At 42.7% G+C, this 21,080-nt stretch overlaps 1 protein-coding gene across 6 annotated transcripts in view; it reads left to right on the top strand.

Moving 5' to 3' along the window:
- The window catches only part of fam110b (family with sequence similarity 110 member B), a 231,761-nt gene that overhangs the window by 129,576 nt on the left and 81,105 nt on the right, over window positions 1-21,080 (top strand). For 3 of the 6 annotated variants that reach the window (XM_087985903.1, XM_087985902.1, XM_087985901.1), the window contains one exon: window positions 6,413-6,452. The exons of 2 other annotated variants lie outside the window; for them this stretch is intronic. The gene's annotated coding sequence lies outside the window, so the exon portion shown is untranslated. Of the gene's footprint in view, window positions 1-6,412; window positions 6,453-15,156; window positions 15,180-21,080 lie in introns of those variants that run through there. One more of the 6 variants, XM_087985906.1, reaches the window with a different exon arrangement.

Genomic DNA, 21,080 nt, shown 5'->3' on the forward strand with positions numbered 1-21,080 from the left:
CAGTGATAGATTCTGCCTTAACTAATTCAGTGAATTATTAATTTTAAAAATTAGCTTCTCTTTAAAGGACTTTGTCTCCAAATTCATTAAACTGCCTTAGTTTTCCCAGCACTTTGTGTATCATAGTCTGTTGTTTAACTTCAGGTATGGCTGGCTTAGGGGAGGATAATAGAACATAAACTAATGGAAGATAACTCATAAAGAGAATTTTCTGGCCAACATCTGTGTTTTGGACTGTCACAGTGCTCCAGTGTGGCACAGTGTAAGGTGGAACAGTGGCACCTCATGTTCCACTTGAGGATCCTGCAGCCATCAGAATCTCAAGATCGATAATTTTGGAGTCTGAACATCTCCTTCAATGTCCTTTTGCCCACTTCCACACCCAGGCCTTAGCATTATTGGGCTGCTTTTCATAAATCCGGAAGAAATAAGACTAGAACTACGCCTTTTGCCTTCCTCGAGCCTGCTGTGCCGTTCATTCGGATCATGGCTGATTTGACATTTTTCATACATTTTCCTGCATTTTGCCCCATAGCCCTTGATTCCCTGACTGATCATGAATTTGTCAGCCTTAATCCCCCTGTTTAAGAAGAGAGAAAGACAAAATATTGGAAATTATAGGCTGATTAGCCTGATCTCAGTGGTTGGTAAGATTTTGGAGACCATTGTGAAGGATGAGATTTCTGAATACTTGGAAGTGCATGGTAAAATAGGGCAAAGTCAGCAAGGTTTCATTAAGGGGAAGTTGTGCCTGATGAATCTGTTAGAATTCTTTGAGGAGGTAATGAACAAGTTCGACCAAGGAGAGCCAATGGATGTTATGTATCTGGACTTCCAGAAGGCCAGTGATAAGATGCTGCACAGGAGTCTGCTGAGTAAGATAAGGGCCCATGGTATTAGAGGCATGGTACTAGCATGGATAAAAGATTGACTGTCAGGCAGAAGGCAAAGAGTGGGGATAAAAGGGTCCTTCTCAGGATGGAAGCCAGTGGCTAATGGTGCTCCACAAAGCTCAGTGTTGGGACCATGACTTTTCATTTTACATTAATGATCTGGATGAAGGAACTGAGGGCATTCTGACTAGGTTTGCAGATGATACAAAGATAGGTAGAGGGACAGGTAGTATTGAGGAGGCAGAGAGGCTGCAGAAAGATTTAGACAGGTTAGGAGAGTGGGCAAAGAAATGGCAGATGCGATAAACATAGGAAAGTGTGAAGTTATGCACTTTGGTAGGAAGAACAGAGGCATGGTCTAAATGGGGAGAAAATTCAGATATCTGAAGTGCAAAGGGACTTGGGAGTCCTAGTCCAGGTTTCTCTCAACATAAACTTGCAGGTTGAGTTGGTAGTTAGGAAGGTAAATACAGTGCTGTCATTCATCTCAAGAGGACAGAATACAAAAGAAGGGATGTACTTCTGAGGTTTTAAAGACTGTGGTTAGACCACATTTAGAGTATTATGAGCAATGTTTGGCCCCATAACTAGGGGAGGATGTATTAAGTTAAAAATCACACAATACCAGGTAATTTTTAGATTAGATTACATTACAGTGTGGAAACAGGCCCTTCGGCCCAACAAGTCCACACCGACCCGCCGAAGCGCAACCCACCCATACCCCTACATTTACCCCTTACCTAACACTACGGGCAATTTAGTATGGCCAATTCACCTGACCTGCACATCTTTGGACTGTGGGAGGAAACCGGAGCACCCGGAGGAAACCCATGCAGACACGGGGAGAACGTGCAAACTCCACACAGTCAGTCGCCTGAGGCGGGAATTGAACTCGGGTCTCTGGCGCTGTGAGGCAGCAGTGCTAACCACTGGGCCACCGTGTCCAACAGATTTAATTGGAAGCACTAGCTTTCAGAGCGCCGCTCCGTCAGGTGGTTGTGGAGGACACAATTGTAAGACACAGAATTTATAGCAAAAGTTTACAGTGTGATGTGACTGAAATTATACATTGAAATATACCTTGATTGTTTGTTAAGTCTCTCATCTGTTAGAATGACCATGTTAGTTTCACTTCTTTCATATGTAAATCACAAAACTTTTTAAAAAGTTACATTCTTAGGTGAACTTTAACAATTGGTGTCAGCCCAGTGTTGAAGGTGTTAGCCCCCTGTGTTCCCTGTCTGTGCCATAATGTTAGACTGATTCTAATCTAAAAATTCTAATCTTACATAAATTCATGTAAAACTCTTATCTCATTTTTTTTAGATTAGAATCAGTCTAAACATTATGGCACAGACAGGGAACACAGGGGGCTAACACTATCAACATATTGTCTGGCTAACACCAATTGTTACAGTTAACCTGAGAATGTAACTTTTTAAAAAAAAGTTTTGTGATTTACATATGAAAAAGAAGTGAAACTATCATGGTATTCGAACAGATGAAAGACTGAACAAACAAGATATTTTTCAATGTATAATTTCAGTTACATCAAACTGTAAACTTTTGCTATAAATTCTGTGCTGAAAAATGTGTTGCTGGAAAAGTGCAGCAGGTCAGGCACCATCAAAGGAGCAGGAGAATCAGCGTTTCAGGCATAAGCCCTTCTTCAGGAATTCTGTGTCTTACAATTGTTTCCTCCACCATCACCTGATGAAGGAGCGTCGCTCCAAAAGCTAGTGCTTCCAATTAAACCTGTTGGACTATTACCTGGTATTGTGTGATTTTTAACTTTGTACACCCCAGTCCAATACCGGCATCTCCAAATCCAAAGGATGTATTGGCTGTGTAGCAAGTCCAGAGGAGTCTCACGAGGAATGAAAAGCGTAACAAACAAGGAACGTTTGAGGACTTTGGGACAATACTTGATGGAGTTTAGAAGGATTATTGAAACTTAGAGAATACTGAATGGCCTGGACAAATTGAACATTGAGAAGATATTTCCACTGGCAGAAGAGATGAGGACCCGAGGGCGCAACCTTAGAGTAATGGGAAGACCCTTGAGATGGAGATAAAGAGAAACTTCTTCAGCCAGAGAGTGGTGAGTCTGTGGAATTCATTGCCACAGAAGGCTATAGAGGCCTGGTCATTGAGTACATCTAAAACAAAGATAGATAAGTTGTTGATTGCCAAGGGGATCAAAGGTTAGGGGAGAAAGCGGGAAAATGGGATTGAAAAACCTATCAGTCATGGCTGAATGGCCGAGCTGACTTGATGGGCTGAAAGGCCTAATTTCTGCTCCTACGTCTTATCTTAAGTACACACAAGGACTCTGCCCCCACAGCTCTCTGTGGAAAGGAGTTCCAAAGAACTCAAAGAAACTCCTCCTCAAAGAACAAAGAAATTCCTCCTCATCTCAGTCTTAAATCGTTGCACATTTATTCTGACACTATACCCTTGAGTTCTTGACTCTTTCACGAGAAGGAAACATCCTCTCAGAATCCCCAGCCCTGATGAAGGGTTAAGCCCGACTCTCTTGTTCCTCAGATGCACACTATCGACTCTGACTTCTCCAGCATCTGCAGTCCTCACAATCTCAGAATTTCAACACAGCCAATCCATTTTCACCTACTTATAGTCCCCAATATAAGTAGGCACGGTTAGCACTGCTGTCTCACAGCGCCAGAGACCCGGGTTCAATTCCTGCCTCAGGCGACTTTCTGTATGGAGTTTGCACATTCTCCCCGTGTCTGCATGGGTTTCCTCCGGGTGCTCTGATTTCCTCCCACAATCCAAAAATGTACTGGTGAGGTGAATTACCCGTAGTGTTAGGTGAAGGGGTAAATGTTGGGGGTTGGGTTGCGCATCGGCGGGTCGGTGTGGATTTGTTGGGCACACTGTTTCCACACTGTAAGTAATCTAATCTAATCTAATCTAATCCAATATCAGCTTTTCTCCTTCCCTGGTTGACCATTATCCATTCTTTTGTCTGCCTTGTTGTCTTTCTCTCCCTTTGGGCTGTCTGTAGCTATTCTCTCACTCCATTAACTCCTCTCCCCATCCCCTGTCTTCAGAACATATATCATCATTTTCTAGCTACTACCGATGAAGATTCCTTGGACCCAAAACATTGACTCTTCTCGGAGAAAGTAAGGACTGCAGATCCTGGAGAGTCAGTGTCAAAAAGTGTGGCACTGGTAAACACAGCAGTCAGGCAGCATCCAAGGTGCAGGAGAATCTACGTTTTAGGCATAAACCCTTCAGTAGGAAATGTCTGCTTTCTCTCTCCAAATGCTGTGAGACCTGCTGAGTTTCTCCAGTAATTTCTGTTATCACGCAAGAGTATTTTTGATACATGTTTCAACAGGTTGTGTCAGATGTTCAGTATTTAGTAAACATTAATAACTAATAAAACATGAATGGTCTGTTATTGTGTTTGAGGATTGAAAAATCTTAAAGACACAAAGAGATTATTTACCGAAAATGATCAACAACTGAATTCCCAAGTATCAAAATATGATGAGTACCATTGAGAATTTATGGAATATTTGTAGTTTAATGTAGATAAGGGTGAGGTCTTGCATTTTGGAAAGTCAAAACAAGGTAGGAATTTCAGGGTGAATGATAGGGACTTAAGGAGTGTAGTGGAACAAGGGGACCTTGGAATCAGGTGCACAGTTCTCTGTAAATTGGAGTCACTGGTAGACAGGTGAGTGAAGAAGGCGTCTGGTCTTCATCAGTCAGAGCGTTGAGTATTGAAGTTGGGAAGTTATGTTGCAGTTGTACAGGACGTTGTTGAGGCTGCACTTGGAGTATCGTGTTCAGTTTTGGTCACCTTGTTACAGGAAGGATGTTATTAAACTGGAAAGAGTGAAGAAGAAGTTTACAAGGATGTTGCCAGGACTCAAGGGACTGAGTAATATGGAGAGATTGGACAAGCTGCGACCTGTTTCTTTAGAGCGTAGGAGACTGAGGAGGGACCTTACAGAAGTGTATAATGTCATGAGACGTGGATAGGTGAATGTACTCAGTCTTTTTCCCAGGGTTGTGGAATCGAGAACTAGAGGGCATCAGTTTAAGGTCAGAGGGGAAAGAATAAAAGGGAACCTGAGGAGCAACTTTTTGTTTTACACAGAGGGTGATACACATATGAAATGAGCTGCCAGCAGAACTGCTTGAGGTGGGTACATTAATGACATTTAAAAGGCATTTGCACAGATAAGAAGGGTTTAGAAGGATATGGGCCAAGTGCAGGGAAATAGGGTTAGTGTGGATGGACATTTTGGTCAGAATGGACCAGAAGAGTTTTTCTTGATGTATTGGAAGAAACCTCTTTATACCTGGGTAATATGTAGGAAAAATTAGAAGAGCCCTCGAGAAATGCTGTATTCTAGTAATTTGAAGTCAAATATGTTGGAGTTTCATCAAGGCCCCTTAGATAGCACCTTCCAATTCTGTGACCACTTCCACCTAGAAGGACAAGAGCAACAGATAAATGGGGACCACCACCTGCAAGTGTCACTCACCATCCTGACTTGGAACAATATTGCTGTTCCTTTACTGTTGGTAAATCAAAATTCCAGAACTCCCCCACCCAACAGCATTGTGGGTCTATGTATGCCAAATTGACTATAGTGATTTAAGAAAGTAGTATATCGCCATCTTCTCAAGGGTGACTAGGGATGGACAATAAATACTAGGCGAAAGTGAGGACTGCAGATGCTGGAGATTAGAGTCAAGAGTGTGGTGCTGAAAAAGCACAGTCGGTCAGGCAGCATCCAAGAACCAGGAAAATCGACGTTTTGGGCAAACACCTTCATCAGGAATAAATACTAGCCTAGCCAGCAATACCCATGTCACCTGAAAGGATACAATGCACAAGCGGTATTTAAAGTAGTTTTTAAAACATGCAAATGCTTTCTAAAGAAATGTGAATATCTTTACCATGTTTACCATCTTTACCAACGTCCTTTTGTTATGGTTTTCACATTTTTGGTATTGCTTCCTTGTGTTTCATCCTGTCTGCTAATACCTTTGTCCAAACCAGTTCCCATCTATGGGAAAGTCATTAAATCCTGATACTTTTAACGTGAGAGTGAGGACATTTGGCCTTTTTGATTAAACCCAATGATCTAGGACATACAATATTACAGCCTGTTCTATTTGTTTTTGTTTTGTAGTGTTTAGGGTGATATAAATAGTTATGTCTTTATATAGGATTCAAACTAACATGTTCAAAGACAATGAAAGATTGTTCTTTATACATGGTTGAACCTTGTGCCCTTGGAATAACCTGAGGTTTTTTGAAAATGTAAACAATATCTGTTTATAATGTTTCATAAGCAGTTGTGATTCTTGGAAATATATGCATCTATCCAATCTGTTGAGGGATTCTTTGAAAAGTGTATATTAGTTTATGTTAGAGAATTATTTTTCTGATGTCTGCCATCAAGCTGTTAAGTCACAGAAAATCCAGTTCAGGAACTGATGGCTGCCATACAATTGATTTATCTTTTCAGAAGGAAGAGTAGAACAGTTGTGGGATTGTATAAACTGAAGGTAGGTGGAAGTTAATTACAATGAGAAATTTTTAAATAATGGTACTGTATGATTTTATTGAATTTGAACTTTTGGTTTGTTTAAAGTGACAGTTTCTTTGATGACTTGTTTCTCAATAACTTTTAATTTAAAGCTGGTGACGTGTTTATAACAGAAAATGACTCTGATTTATAGACACAACTGTTGGAAACTTGGAACTCATCGTTAGGATTTTTAAAATTTATTCATAGAATTGAGGCATTGCTGGCTAAGCCAGTATTTATTGCACATTCCTAATTACCCGGGGTGGGGTGGGGGGGGCAGTTAAATGACAACCACATTGCTGTGGGTCTGGAGTCATGGGTCGGCCAGACCAGGTATGGATGGCAGCTTCTTTCCCTAAAGGACATTAGTAAATAGGATGGGTTTTTCTGACATTTGACAATGGAATCATGGTGATTAATCTCTTAATTCCAGATTTTTGGTGAGATTTGAACCTGGGTCTCTGGATTAACAGTCCAGTGATAATTCCACTAGGCTGCGCCTCCCCTTAATTAAATAAGATTGTATATATTGAATTCAGGGACATACTGCCTATGATTTTCTGGTATCTAAAACAAATGCAGAAAATATTGGATTCTGAGAATTCAAGTTATTTCTTTATCGTGCTGATTGGCAAGACTCCAAACTTGCAGCACATCACTTATAATCATTAAGTGTGTTTCATTTGCTCAACCATCAAATTTTTGAAATTCCTGCCTAGAATGATGTAATTCCTTACAATGTTGGCTTCAGACCAGAGTTACCACAAGCATGTGCAGACAGGGAATCTAAGCTGACAAGTGGACTCCACTTGTAAATCCATTGTATTCACTGTATCCTGCCTAACAACATGAAAATTAACTTACCTCATCCTCCTAAATCATGGAAATTATAAAAATGTAAAGCAAAGGAAAGCAGAAAATATTTATTAAATTATAGCCATTTATTAAATTAATTTCCCTTTCTCCCGACTTCCCATCCCCCCCTACTTGTTCCCTCTGCCAATGTTCTTGACTGGCTTGTTCAGCAGGCAGCCTGTGGGTCACAGTGCGATCTGCTGAAGGGCTCAATCCAGCCATTGACAGGATTCCAAGCCCAGGAGAAGTAAGTAGGAGATTCTGAAAGGAGACGCTCATCCAATTCAAAGGTGTTTCTCTTCTGTATCCATTGCTAATAGGTGCATTAATAGGTGAGGGAATTTGTAAGGAATGGAAGGGCAGAGGGGTACAGGATATGAACAGAGTTTGTTTGAAAGTCTAAAGTCTGAGAATGGGCTTGACACAAACTTGCCCTTTTCCTCCTGCGCGCTCCGCAGTCTCCCAGTTGGGAGAAGTATTGAAGGCAACTCACTTCTGTCAGTCATTTTTCTCTAAATTCAGCCATGACTAACACACACTCTCACACCGACATGCACACACTCACTCTGTCTGGCCTACATGTGCACACATATAGGTTTATGTGGTGAATTTGTATCTGCAGAATTATATTTGCAGATATGTTCTATTTTGCTCAAAAATGCATAACCTGCAGTTAATCCATGTAATATTATATAAATCCCACTTTACAAATGGAATCAGTCTGACTTAAGATTGGGACAGAGACAGACTTTAACCTCATGCCTTTAATGTATTCTCTGAGCTGAGATGGCACCTTTTGTTAGAAAACCTGAAGTTATCTTCAGAATGTCTTAAAAGAAGTTCTGGGATTTGCATATTAAAGAACCAAAAAGACAAATCCATTCCAAAAGATGAAAGACTTAATCTAGGTTTATCATTTCAGCTGCATGACATTGTAATCTTGTGCTATAAATTTTGTGTCTCATGGTCCTGCTCCACAACCACTTGTTGAAGGGGCAGTGCTCCGAAACCTAGTGCTTCCAATTAAACCTGTTGGACTATAACCTGGTGTTGTGTGATTTTTAACTTTGTACACCCCAGTCCAACACCGGCATCTCCAAATCACTCTAGACAAAATAGGTTTGTTAATGTTATATAACTTTGATACAAGACTGACAATGGCTTGCATTTATTACATTTGCTGTTTATTGTTTAAATGTACCACCGATATTTAATTACCTGAGCATGTACTGTTCAGTAATTATAAATTGATTAGAATTGTTCATTAATGTACAATAAAGATGGAAGGTAAAAACAAGGGCTGCAGATGCTGGAAACCAGATTCTAGATTAGAGTGGTGCTGGAAAAACACAGCAGTTCAGGCAGCATCCGAGGAGCAGGAAAATCGATGTTTCGGGCAAAAGCCCTTAATCAGGGATAGAGGCAGGGTACCTGCACGGTGGAGATATAAATGAGAGGAGGGTGGGGGTGGGGAGAAAGTAGCACAGAGCACAATAGGTGAATGGGAGTGGGGATGAAGGTGATAGGTCAGAGAGGAGGGTGGAGTGGATAGGTGGGAAGGAAGATAGGCAGGTGGGACAGGTCATGGGGACAGTGCTGAGCTGGAAGTTTGGAGCTGGGGTGAGGTGGGGGAATGGGAAATGAGGAAACTGGTGAAGTCCACATTGATGCCCTGGGGTTGAAGTGTTCCGAGGCGGAAGATGAGGCTTTCTTCCTCCAGGCGTCTGGTGGTGAGGGAGCGGCGGTGAAGGAGGCCTAGGGCCTCCATGTCCTCGGCAGAGTGGGAGGGGGAGTTGAAATGTTGGGCCACAGGGCGGTGTGGTTGATTGGTACGGGTGTCCCGGAGATGATCCCTAGAGCGCTCTGCTAGGAGGTGTCCAGTCTCCCCAATGTAGAGGAGACCGCATCGGGAGCAACGGATACAATAAATGATATTATGGATGTGCAGATAAAACTTTGATGGATGTGGAAGACTCCTTTAAAGGCTTTGGATGGAGGTGTGGGAGCAGGTTTTGCAATTCGTGTGGTGGCAGGAGAAGGTGCCAGGATGGGAGGATGGGTTGTTGGGGGGCGTGGACCTAACCAGGTAGTCTCCTCTCCCCCACCCTCTTCTCTGACCTATCACCTTCATCCCCTCCCCCACTCACCGATTGTACTCTATGCTACTTTCTCCCCATCTTCACCCTCCTCACTCTGTAGGCACTCTACCTCTATTCCTGATGAAGGACTTTTGCCTGAAACGTCGATTTTCCTGCTCCTTGGATGCTGTCTGACCTGCTGTGCTTTTTCAGCACCACTCTAATCCAGAATAAAGACGGAAGGGCAGGTAACATGCTGCAGCTATAGATATGGCAGCTTCTAGATGCCAGTTTGATCAAGAGCAAACCTATCTGCACTCCATGTCTGTAGCTACAGAAATTTTGCCTCCAGCTCAGTGACATTGAACCAAAGTTCCGGCCAACGTAGCGTATCAGATGGGGGACAATTACCTCAGCAATTGATTACAGGAGATCGTTACATCACTTAGGTTTGAGTCAACTGGTTTGGCCAGTGCATGGGGACAAGATGATCTGACTGTGAGTGAGGCAAGTAAGGGGACCCAGGAGGTTGGAGCGAGAAATTCAACTTTGCAATTATCCAAAGGCTTTGAGCTTTTTTCAGTTTGTTTGGATGAGAGTGCGAGCTGCAGAGTGGATAAACTAACTGACCATGATACAAGTAGTCAGTCACGTCAAGGAGAAAAAAGGAATGTAATGGGAATAGGGGACAAGTATAGTGAAGGGTATTGACAGTCTGTATGCCACTCCATGTGTTGTTTCCTTAATGCCAGAGCTTGGGATATCTGCTCTGGGCTGAAAAGAGAACTTGCAGTGGGAAGGGGAGGATCCAGTGGTCATGGTCCACATCAGTACCAATAACTTCAGCAGAGACAATATTCTGCGTGATAGTATGAGACGTTAGATGCTAAGTTAAAAGCTAGAACCTTCCAGGTAACCATTGTATTATTACCTGAACCATGTGTAAGGTGGCGTAGAGTGAAAGATTAAATCAATGACTGAGTGGTTTACAGATTGTTGTGGGAGAAATGGGATCAAACTTGTGAAGCAGTGTTGGAAATACCCCAGAGTGGGATCTGAACCATTGAGACCTGTCTATACATGGACGTTGCTGAGACTGGTATTCGAGTGAGTAGTATCACAAGGGAAGATGGAGACTAAGAATGAGGATGAGGAATTAAGCTTCAGGAGATGTCACAAGTAAAGGGATAGATTTGAGGCAGTAGAGCAAAACTGTAGCATGGGAAATGAAGGTCAGAGAATAGCAGAAAAAGACAAAACAACTTAAGTATAAATCAATATTTAGGACTACAAGCTACAAAGATAACAGTGAAAACCACTGTGCATGGCATTCATATCAAATATACATCAGAGCACCACCATACCAAACCATTTTTGTACTGACTTCAAATCCATCACCAAGTTCCTTCAGTGTCGCGAATTCAAAATCCTGAAACTCCCTCCTAAACCTTCCCTGAGATGGTGACCAAACAGGTGGATGAGGGGAAAACCGTTGATGCGGTGCATATGGATTTCAGTAAGGTGTTTGATAAGGCTACTGCACAAAATATGGAGGCATGGGATTGAGGGCAATTTAGTGGTCTGGATCAGAAATTGGCTAGCTGAAAGAAGACAGAGGGTGATGTTGATGGGGAATGTTCACCCTGGAGTTCAGTTATTAGTGGTGTACTGCAAGGATCTGTTTTGGGTCCACTGCTGTTTGTCATTTTTATAAATGACCTGGTTGAGGGCGTAGAAGGATGAGTTAGAACATAGAACAATACAACTCAGAACAGGCCCTTCAGCCCTCAATGTTGCGCCAACCTGTGAACTATTCTCAGCTCGTCCCCCGACACTATCCCAAACTCATCCATGTGCTTATCCAAGGATTGTTTAAATCTCCCTAATGTGGCTGAGTTGACTACATTAGCAGGTAGGGCATTCCATGCCCTTACCACTCTCTGCGTAAAGAACCTGCCTCTGACATCTGTCTTAAATCTATCACCCCTCAATTTGTAGTTATGCCCCCTCGTACAAGCTGACGGCATCATCCTAGGAAAACGTCTTTCACTGTCTGCCCTATCTAATCCTTTGATCATCTTGTATGTCTCTATCAAATCCCCTCTTATCCTTCTTGCCAATGAGAACAGGTTCAAGTCTCTCATCCTTTCCTCATTAGACCTTCCCTCCAAACCAGGCAACACCCTGGTAAAGATCCTCTGCACCTTTTTCAATGCTTCCCCATCCTTCCTGTAATGGGGCGATCAGAACTGGACACAATATTCTAAATGTGGCCGCACCAACGTTTTGTATAATTGCAGCATGATATTGCAGCTCCAGAACTCAATCCCTCTACAAATGAAACCTAACACACCATATGCCTTCTTAACAGCACTATCCACCTGGGTGGCAACTTTCAGAGATCTATGTACATGGACTCCAAGATCCCTCTGCACATCCACACTACCATGAATTTTTCCATTGACCCAGTACTCTGCCTTCCTGTTATTCTTCCCAAAGTGAATCACCTCACGTTTAGCTGCCTTGAACTCCATTTACCACCTCTCAGCCCAATCCTGCAGTTTATTCAAGTCCCCCTGCAACCTGTAACATTCTTCCAAACTGTCCACTACTCCACCGACTTTAGTGTCATCTGCAAATTTACTAATCCATCCACCTATGCCCGCGTCAAAGTCATTTATAAAAATGACAAACAGCAGTGGTCCCAAAACCGATCCTTGTGGCACACCACTAATAACCGGAATCCAGGCTGAATATTTTTCATCAACCATCACTCACTGCCTTCTTTCAGAAAGCCAGTTTCTAATCCAAACTGCTAAATTACTCTCCATTCCATGCCTCTGCATTTTCTCCATCAGTCTACCATGTGGAACCTTATCAAAGGCTTTACTGAAGTCCATGTATACCACGTCAACTGCCCTATCCTCATCTACATGCTTGGTCACCTTCTCAAAAAACTCAATGAGGTTTGTGAGACATGACCTGCCCTTGATGAAACCATGTTGACTATCTGAAATCAAATTGTTGCTTGCTAGATGATTATAAATCTTATCTCTTATAATCCTTTCCAAAACATTTCCTACAACAGAAGTAAGGATCACTGGTCAATTAGTTAGTAAATTTGCGGATGACACTAAGGTCGGTAGAGTTATGGATAGCGCTGAAGGATGTTGAAGGCTATAGGGAGACATAAATAAGCTACAGAGCTGGGCTGAGAGGTGGCAACTAGAGTTGCCCTTCATCAGGAATGAGGTATTGCATATAGTTCTGGTCACCGCATTATAAGAAGGATGTGGAAGCTTTGGAAAAGATTCAGAGGAAGTTTACTGGTATGTTGCCTGGTATGGAGGGAAGGTCTCACGAAGAAAGGCTGAGGGACTTGAGGCTCTTTTCATCAGAGAGAAAAAGGTTGAGAGGTGACTTAATTGAGACATATAAGATAATCAGAGGGTTAGATAGGGTGGACAGGGAGAGCCTTTTTCCTCGAAAGGTGCTGGCTAGCATGAGGGACATAGCTTTAAATTGAGACATGATAGATATAGGACAGATATCAGAGGGTAGGGGTGCAGAACGCACTGCCTGCAACTGTAGACTCACAAATTTTAAGGGCATTTAAATGGTCATTGGATAGGCATATGGACAGTATAGGTTAGATGGGTTTCAGATTGGTTTCACAGGGTGGTGCAACATCAAGGGCCGAAGGGCCTGTATTGAACTGTAATGTTCTATGTTCTAAACAGGACTATGGGTTCCCCCACAGCAAGTGGCTGCAGTGGTTTGAGATGGCAGCTCGCCATTACCTTCTTGAGGGCAACTAGGGATGGGTAGGAAATGCTGGCCCAGCCAGTGACATCCACATCCATAAGTGAATAATAAAAAGGTAAATTAATTGATAGCACATATGGAGTAAATAAATATGATTTGACAGCAATTTCGGGATGTATCTGGATTACAGTGGGATCTTGATCAGATGAGCCAATGGGCCCGAGGAATGGCAGCTGGAGTTTAATTTAGGTAAATGCGAGGTGTTGCATTTTGGGAAAGCAAATCTTAGCCGGACTTATACACTTAATGGTAAGGTCCTAGGGAGTGTTGCTGAACAAAGAGACCTTGGAGTGCAGGTTCATAGCTCCTTGAAAGTGGAGTCGCACGTTGATAGGATAGTGAAGAAGGCATTTGGTATGCTTTCCTTTATTGGTCGGCGTATTGAGTACAGGAGTTGGGAGGTCATGTTGCAGCTGTACAGGACATTGGTTAGGCCACTGTTGGAATATTGTGTGCAATTCTGGTCTCCTTCCTATCGGAAAGATGCAGTGAAATTGAAAGGGTTCAGAAAAGTTTTACAAGGATGTTGCCAGGTTTGGAGGATCTGAGCTATAGGGAGAGTTTGAATAGGGTAGGGCTGTTTTCCCTTGAGCGTCAGAGGCTGAGGGGTGACCTTATTGAGGTTTATAAAATCATGAGGGGCATAAATAGGATAAATAGACAAGATCTTTTCCCTGTGGTCGGGGAGTCCAGAACTAGAGAATGTAGGTTTAGGGTGAGAGGGGAAAGATAGAAAAGGGACATAAGGGGCACTTTTTCACTCAGAGGATGGTACGTATATGGAATGAGCTGCCAGAGGAAGTGGTGAAGCCTGGTACAATTACAAAATTTAAAAGGCATCTGGATGAGTATATGAATAGGAAGAGTTTGGAGGGAAATGGGCCGGGTGCTGGCAGGTGGGGCTAGATTAGGTTTGGATATCTGGTCGGCCTGGACGAGTTGAATCGAAGAGTCTGTTTCTGTACTGTACATCTCTATGACTCTATGTAGCTGTAGAATGACCAGGATTTAAACTAGTGTGGTCAGGGCTGGGAACCAGGATAGGAGGTCAGCATGTGGAGTGATTAAAGGGAAATTTGACGTCAAGTAAAGTAAGTCTAACAAGAAGGTCAGCGCCAAGTTAATGAGCATGGCACAACTGGCAGTCTGAATTGTATTTAGACCATAAGATTCAGGAGCAGAATTAGATCATTTAGCCCATTGAGTCTGCTATGCCATCTGCTCATGGCTGACATGAACAATGGCGGATATTTCTGTGTACAATGCAGAAGTTGCAGGATCAGTTCATTCCAAAAAAGAAGAAAGGTCCCAGAAGGAGGCATGAGGTGGCCGTGGCTGACGAGGGAAGTTAAGAAACATATAAAGTTAAAAGAGAAAAAGTATAACATAGCAAAGATAAGTGGGAAAACAGAGGACTGGGAAGCTTTTAAAGAACAACAGAGGATTACTAAGAAGGAAATATGCAGAGAAAAAGTGAGGTACGAAGGTAAACTGGCCAAAAATATAAAGGAGGATAGTAAAAGCTTTTTTAGGTATGTGAAAGGCAAATAAATGGTTAAGACTAAAATTGGGCCCTTGAAGACAGAAACAGGGGAATATATTACAGGGAGCAAAGAAATGGAAGAAGAATTGAATTGGTACTTCAGATCTGTGTTCACTGGGGAAGACACAAGCAATCTCCCTGAGGTAACAGTGGCTGAAGGACTTGAACTGAAGGGAATTTATATTTGCCAGGAATTGGTGTTGGAGAGACTGTTAGGTTTGAAGGTTGATAAGTCCCCGGGGTCTGATGGTCTCCTGAAGAAGGGCTAATGCCCGAAACGTCGATTCTCCTGTTCCCTAGATGCTGCCTGACCTGCTGCGCTTCCCAGCAACACATTTCCATCTCTGATGGTCTACATCCCAGGGTACTGAAGGAGGTGGCTCGAGAAATCGTGGATGCATTGGTGATTATTTTCCAGAGTTCGATAGATTCGGGATCAGTTCCTGCGGATTGGAGAGTGGCTAATGTTGTACCACTTTTTAAAAAAGGTGGGAGAGAGGAAACAGGAAATTATAGACCAGTTAGTCTGACTTCAGTGGTGGGAAAGATGCTGGAGTCTATTATAAGGAATGAAATTACGACACATCTGGATAGTAGTAACAGGATAGGTCAGAGTCAGCATGGATTTATGAAGGGGAAATCATGCTTGACTAACCTTCTGGAATTTTTTGAGGATGTAACTCTGAAGATGGACGAGGGAGATCCAGTAGATGTAGTGTACCTAGACTTTCAGAAAGCTTTTGATAAAGTCTCACATAGGAGGTTAGTGAGCAAAGTTAGGGCGCATGGTATTGGGGACAAAGTACTAACTTGGATTGAAAGTTGGTTGGCTGATAGGAAACAAAGAGTAGTGATAAACGGCTCCATTTCGGAATGGCAGGCAGTGACCAGTGGGGTACCGCAGGGATCAGTACGAGAACCGCAGCTTTTTACAATATATATTAATGATATAGAAGATGGTATCAGTAATAACATTAGCAAATTTGCTGATGATACTAAGCTGGGTGGCAGGGTGAAATGTGATGAGGATGTTAGGAGATTACAGGGTGACCTGGACAAGTTAGGTGAGTGGTCAGATGCATGGCAGATGCAGTTTAATGTGGATAAATGTATGGTTATCCACTTTGGTGGCAAGAACAGGAAGGCAGATTACTACCTAAATGGAATCAATTTCGGTTAAGGGGCAGTACAGAGAGATCTGGGTGTTCTTGTACACCAGTCAATGAAGGTAAGCATGCAGGTACAGCAGGTAATGAAGAAGGCTAATAGCATGCTGGCCTTCATAACAAGAGGGATTGAGTATAGAAGCAAAGACGTTCTTCTGCAGCTGTACAGGCCCCTGGTGAGACCACACCTGGAGTACTGTGTGCAGTTCTGGTCTCCAAATTTGAGGAAAGACATTCTGGCTATTGAGGGAGTGCAGCGTAAGTTCACGAGATCAATTCCTGGAATGGCGGGATTACCTTACACTGAAAGACTGGAGCAACTGGGCTTGTATACCCTTGAGTTTAGAAGACTGAGAGGGGATCTGATTGAGACATATAAGATTATTAAAGGATTGAGCACTCTGGAGGCAGGAAACATGTTTCCGCTGATGGGCGAGTGCCAAACCAGAGGACACAGCTTAAAAATACAGGGTAGACCATTTAGGACAGAGATGAGGAGAAACTTCTTCACCCAGAGAGTGGTGGCTGTGTGGAATGCTCTGCCACAGGGGGCAATGGAGGCCCAGTCTCTGGATTCATTTAAGAAAGAGTTGGATAGAGCTCTCAAGGATTATGGAATCAAGGATTATGGAGATAAGGCAGGAACAGGATACTGATTAAGGATGATCAGCCATGATCATATTGAATGGTGGTGCAGGCTCAAAGGGCAGAATGGCCTACTCCTGCACCTATTGTCTATTGTTTTTCAATCCCACTCTCCTGCCTTCTCCCCATTACCCTTCATCCCTTTACTAACCTATCTATCTTTGTTTCACTACACTCAGTGAGTTGGCCTCCGCAGCCCTCTGCAGTGATGAGTTCCACAGATTCACCACCCTCTGGCTGAAGAAATTCCTCCTCATCTCAGTTTGAATGGGTTGTCCCTTCACTCTGAGGCTGTGCCTTCGGGTCCTAGTTTCCTACTAGTGGAAACATCGTTTCCATGTCCGCTCTATCCAGGCCTCTCAGTATTCCATAAGTTTCAGTCAGATCCCACGCTTCCTGCTAAACTTCACCGAGTACAGACCTGGAAACCTCAACTGCCCCTCATATGACTTCATTCCTGAGATCATTCTGTAGCCTCAGCAGTACATCTCTGCTCTTATATTCTAGCCCTCTTGAAATGAATGTTAACATTGCATTTGCCTTCTTAACTGCCGATTGAACCTGCTTGTTAACCTTAAGAGAAACATGAAGTAGGATTCCCAAGTCCCTTAATGTGCCAGATTTCCGAAGACTTTCGCCTTTTAAAAAGTAGTCTAGGCCTGTCTTCTTCCTAGCAAGATTATCTCACTCTTTCCCACTTTGTCTTCTGTCTGCCACTTCTTTTTCCACTCTCCTAGCATGTACAGGTCTTTCTGCAGCCTCCCCACTTCCTCTACATTAACCTGTTCCTCCACCTATCTTTGCATCATCTGTAAACTTAGTAAAATGCCTTCAATTCCTTCGTCCTGATCGGTTTTGTATAACTGGAATAGCTGTGGTCCCAACACAGACCCACACAATATTGGAAGGAGGTGGAGCCTTTGGAGCAGTTGCAAAAGAGGTTTAGCAGAATGTTGGTTGGATTAGAGTGTATTGACTTTAAAGAGAGGTTGAACAACCTGGATTGATTTCACTGGAGCATTGGAGGCTGAGGGGCGACCTGATGGAAGTGTATAAAATTATGAGAGGCATGGATAGGGTAGAGAGTTGGATTCTTTTTCCCAGGGTAAAATTATTAAATACTAGGGGCATAGAGGAATACAGCATGGTAACAGGCCGTTCGGTCCAAACTGGGGTAGCTGGTTACACGGAAATGACAAAACAGATTTGATTAGTCCAATTAGTTTAAATTATACCTCACAAAATACTGAACTCCAATCAAGTTTGAATTGAGTATATTGATGATCTTAAAAGCCGATGACACACTCCGATGCTTTGGAGTATAAGACCAGGGAAAATTGAACAGTTGAGAGGAGAATTGCCACCAGACCAACACTATAGGCTGCTAGTCAGAACTTTGAGAGGTACCTGTCTCGAGAAGGAGTTTGCACAGAGAAAAACTTCAACACTGACCTGGACAGCCAATCTACTGACGACAAAGAAAAGAAGACTCAAGAAGATCCAAATAGACAAACCCAAAACTGCCTGGTTTTGAGATAATAAGTTTTATTTTGTAAATCTTACTTGGAGTTTTATCGGACCAGTATTATAGAAAGGAAGGTAACAGATAGGTTAGACTAAGGAATTGTGAATAGTTGGTAGTTAATTATTTTCTGATATACTTGAAGTAATAAAGTTGTTAATTTTTACTTTAAATCTTTCTTGGCCACTCGATTGTTTACGGATTACTGCACCGGATAAATTTTTTGTGTTGCTGCTTTTAAATTAAGCAGGAGGTTTTACCTCATGTTGTAACACACAGTATTCCAAAAGTGGCCATATCTATCCCCTGTATAGCCACAACATGACTTCCCAACTCCTATACTCAGTGCACTGACCAATAAAGAGAAGCATACCAAACGCTGTCTCCACCATCCTGTATTCCTGAGACTCCACTTTCAATGAATTATGTAATCATGATGGAAGAGGAAATAGACCAGAAAATTGTCAAAAAGACAAGAATTGAAGGAGCACAACAATTTCAAAGGATTGTAGTACTCTGGCAGACTGTAGAGACCAGGATGGGGTAATTTGGAAATGAGCATTTTAAAATTGAGTAGCTAGACGTAGGAACCAATTTGTGCTTTGTTAATGGATAATTTTCCATTTGAGGTTGACAGTATTTGGTTAGCCAAAACTATTAAAGGATATGGAGCAAATTTAAATGTATGTAGTTGTTGTGGTTCTGTTCGCCGAGCTGGAAGTTTTTGTTGCAAACGTTTCGTCCCCTGGCTAGGTGACATCATCAGTGCTTGGGAGCCTCCAACGAAGCGCTTCTTTGATGTTTCCTCCGGTGTTTATAGTGGTCTGTCCCTGCCGCTTTCGGTTGTCAGTTTCAGCTGTCCGCTGTAGTGGTTGGTATATTCGGTCCAGGTCGATGTGTTTGTTGATGGAGTTTGTGGATGAATGGCATTACAGCGGACAGCTGAAACTGACAACCGGAAGCGGCAGGGACAGACCACTATAAACACCGGAGGAAACATCAAAGAAGCGCTTCACAGGAGGCTCCCAAGCACTGATGATGTTGCCTAGCCAGGGGACGAAACGTTTGCAACAAAAACTTCCAGCTCGGCGAACAGAACCACAACAACGAGCACCCGAGCTACAAATCTTCGCACAAACTTTGAACACGTATGTAGTTGTTTTGTCACAATAAGATCACAAACTATTATGAAGCACAAATAGTTTACTTTGGGAAACCTAGTTGGCCTGGATAAGTTGGATCGAAGGGTCTCCTTCTGTGCTGTATGACTCTATGACAATTAGAATTTTAACCTGGAACTTTAAATTCAGAAGTAGGGATAGTAGCACTGTAGCACAGATGGGTCCTGTTTCATTGACTGTTTTTGTTAATCAGATTTAGGTTCTGTATGTTTCTAGGTCATTGGAGGGATAAAAGATTGAATGTATTGTTTTTGCTTGAAGCGAATAGACTTCTGCATATGAATTCATGTTCTCCCTGCTTTCTTGACCAAAATTTGTTGCTTCACATGTATTTTAGTGATAGTCACTGTTATGGACCATGCCAGACTCCATCAAACCATTTCACGTAAGTAGCCCAGACCCTAAGTTTTCTAGTTGCTTTAAGTAGGTAGAAATTGGATGTTCCAGGAGAGATGCAGTTGGTCAAACCATTTAGTTTTAAACAAAACAATTTATTTGCAAGGTTACTGAATGAAACACAAACAAAAGAGGACAGAATATAAAATAACTTAACCTATCCAAAAACCCAACAGTTGACCCCAATTTAGTGATGCTGTTCTAAATGTCTGCAATAATCCTCATAAACACCCCTTGGCAAAGAAACACGTAAAATCAAACACAGGGTCTTACAGGAGGGAGTGAGATGGCAGAGAGATTTAGCATAGACCACCTTCTTCCATGTAACTGTTTCTTAGACCAGCAGACTCTTTGACTGCCTGCTTTCAGTGAACAGCTAGACTGCTAAAACCCAAACCAAACCAGAGAAAAGCTCAGCAGGGAGAACTGGCCTCTCACCTTTCATTATACAAGTTTTTTTTAAAACTTGAAAGCCTTTTGCCCATGGCAGTTTCTCTCAGTTATAATCAAAATGGCCGCTTTTACGACCTCTCTGAAAAAATCCCAAGGACTGCATAACCTTGTTAAAGGAACAGGATCATCAAATCACTCTCTGGCCTTTTATTTCATTGCTGCTTGTGGGACTTATATTCAGGATAGATGCTACATTTCTTCCGACACCACCAACGGTTAGTGTGTTGCCTCCCAGGTGCCAGGGTTCGTGATGTTTCTGATCGTGTTTTTGGGATCCTTAAGGGGGAGGGGGAGCAGCCTCAAGTCGTGGTCCACAAAGGAACCAACGACATAGGTAGGAAGAGAGATGGGGATTTAAGACAGAAATTCAGGGAGCTAGGATGGAAGCTTAGACCTAGGACGAACAGAGTTGTTGTCTCTGGTTTGTTGCCCGAGCCATGTGCTAGTGAGGCGAGGAATATGGAGAGAGAGAAGTTGAACATGTGGCTACAGGGATGGTGCAGGAGGGAGGGTTTTGGATTCTTGGATAATTAGGGCTCTTTCTGGGGTAGGTGGGACCTCTACAAGCAGAATGGTCCTCAATTAAACCAGAGGGGTACCAATATCCTGGGGGGAAAATTTGCTAAGGCTATTGGGGTGGGTTGAAACTAATCTGGAAGGGGGGTGGGAACCAAAATTGTAGTTTGAGTGTAGAAAAGGTTGAGAGTAGGGAGGTCAGAAATCAAGTTTCAGGGACGCAAGATGACACCGGCAAGCAAGAAGTTGGTTTGAAGTGTGTCTACTTCAACGCCAGGAGCATCCGGAATAAGGTAGGTGAACTTGCAGCATGGGTTGGTACCTGGGTCTTCAATGTTGTGGCCATTTCGGAGACATGGGTAGAGCAGGGCCAGGAATGGTTGTTGCAGGTTCCCGGAATTAGATGTTTCAGTAAGAACAGAAAA

Source organism: Chiloscyllium plagiosum, unplaced genomic scaffold (genome assembly GCF_037043375.1).
Source record: "Chiloscyllium plagiosum isolate Xiang-an unplaced genomic scaffold, Cpla_swu_hap1 HiC_scaffold_4, whole genome shotgun sequence".
Taxonomy (NCBI): domain Eukaryota; kingdom Metazoa; phylum Chordata; class Chondrichthyes; order Orectolobiformes; family Hemiscylliidae; genus Chiloscyllium; species Chiloscyllium plagiosum.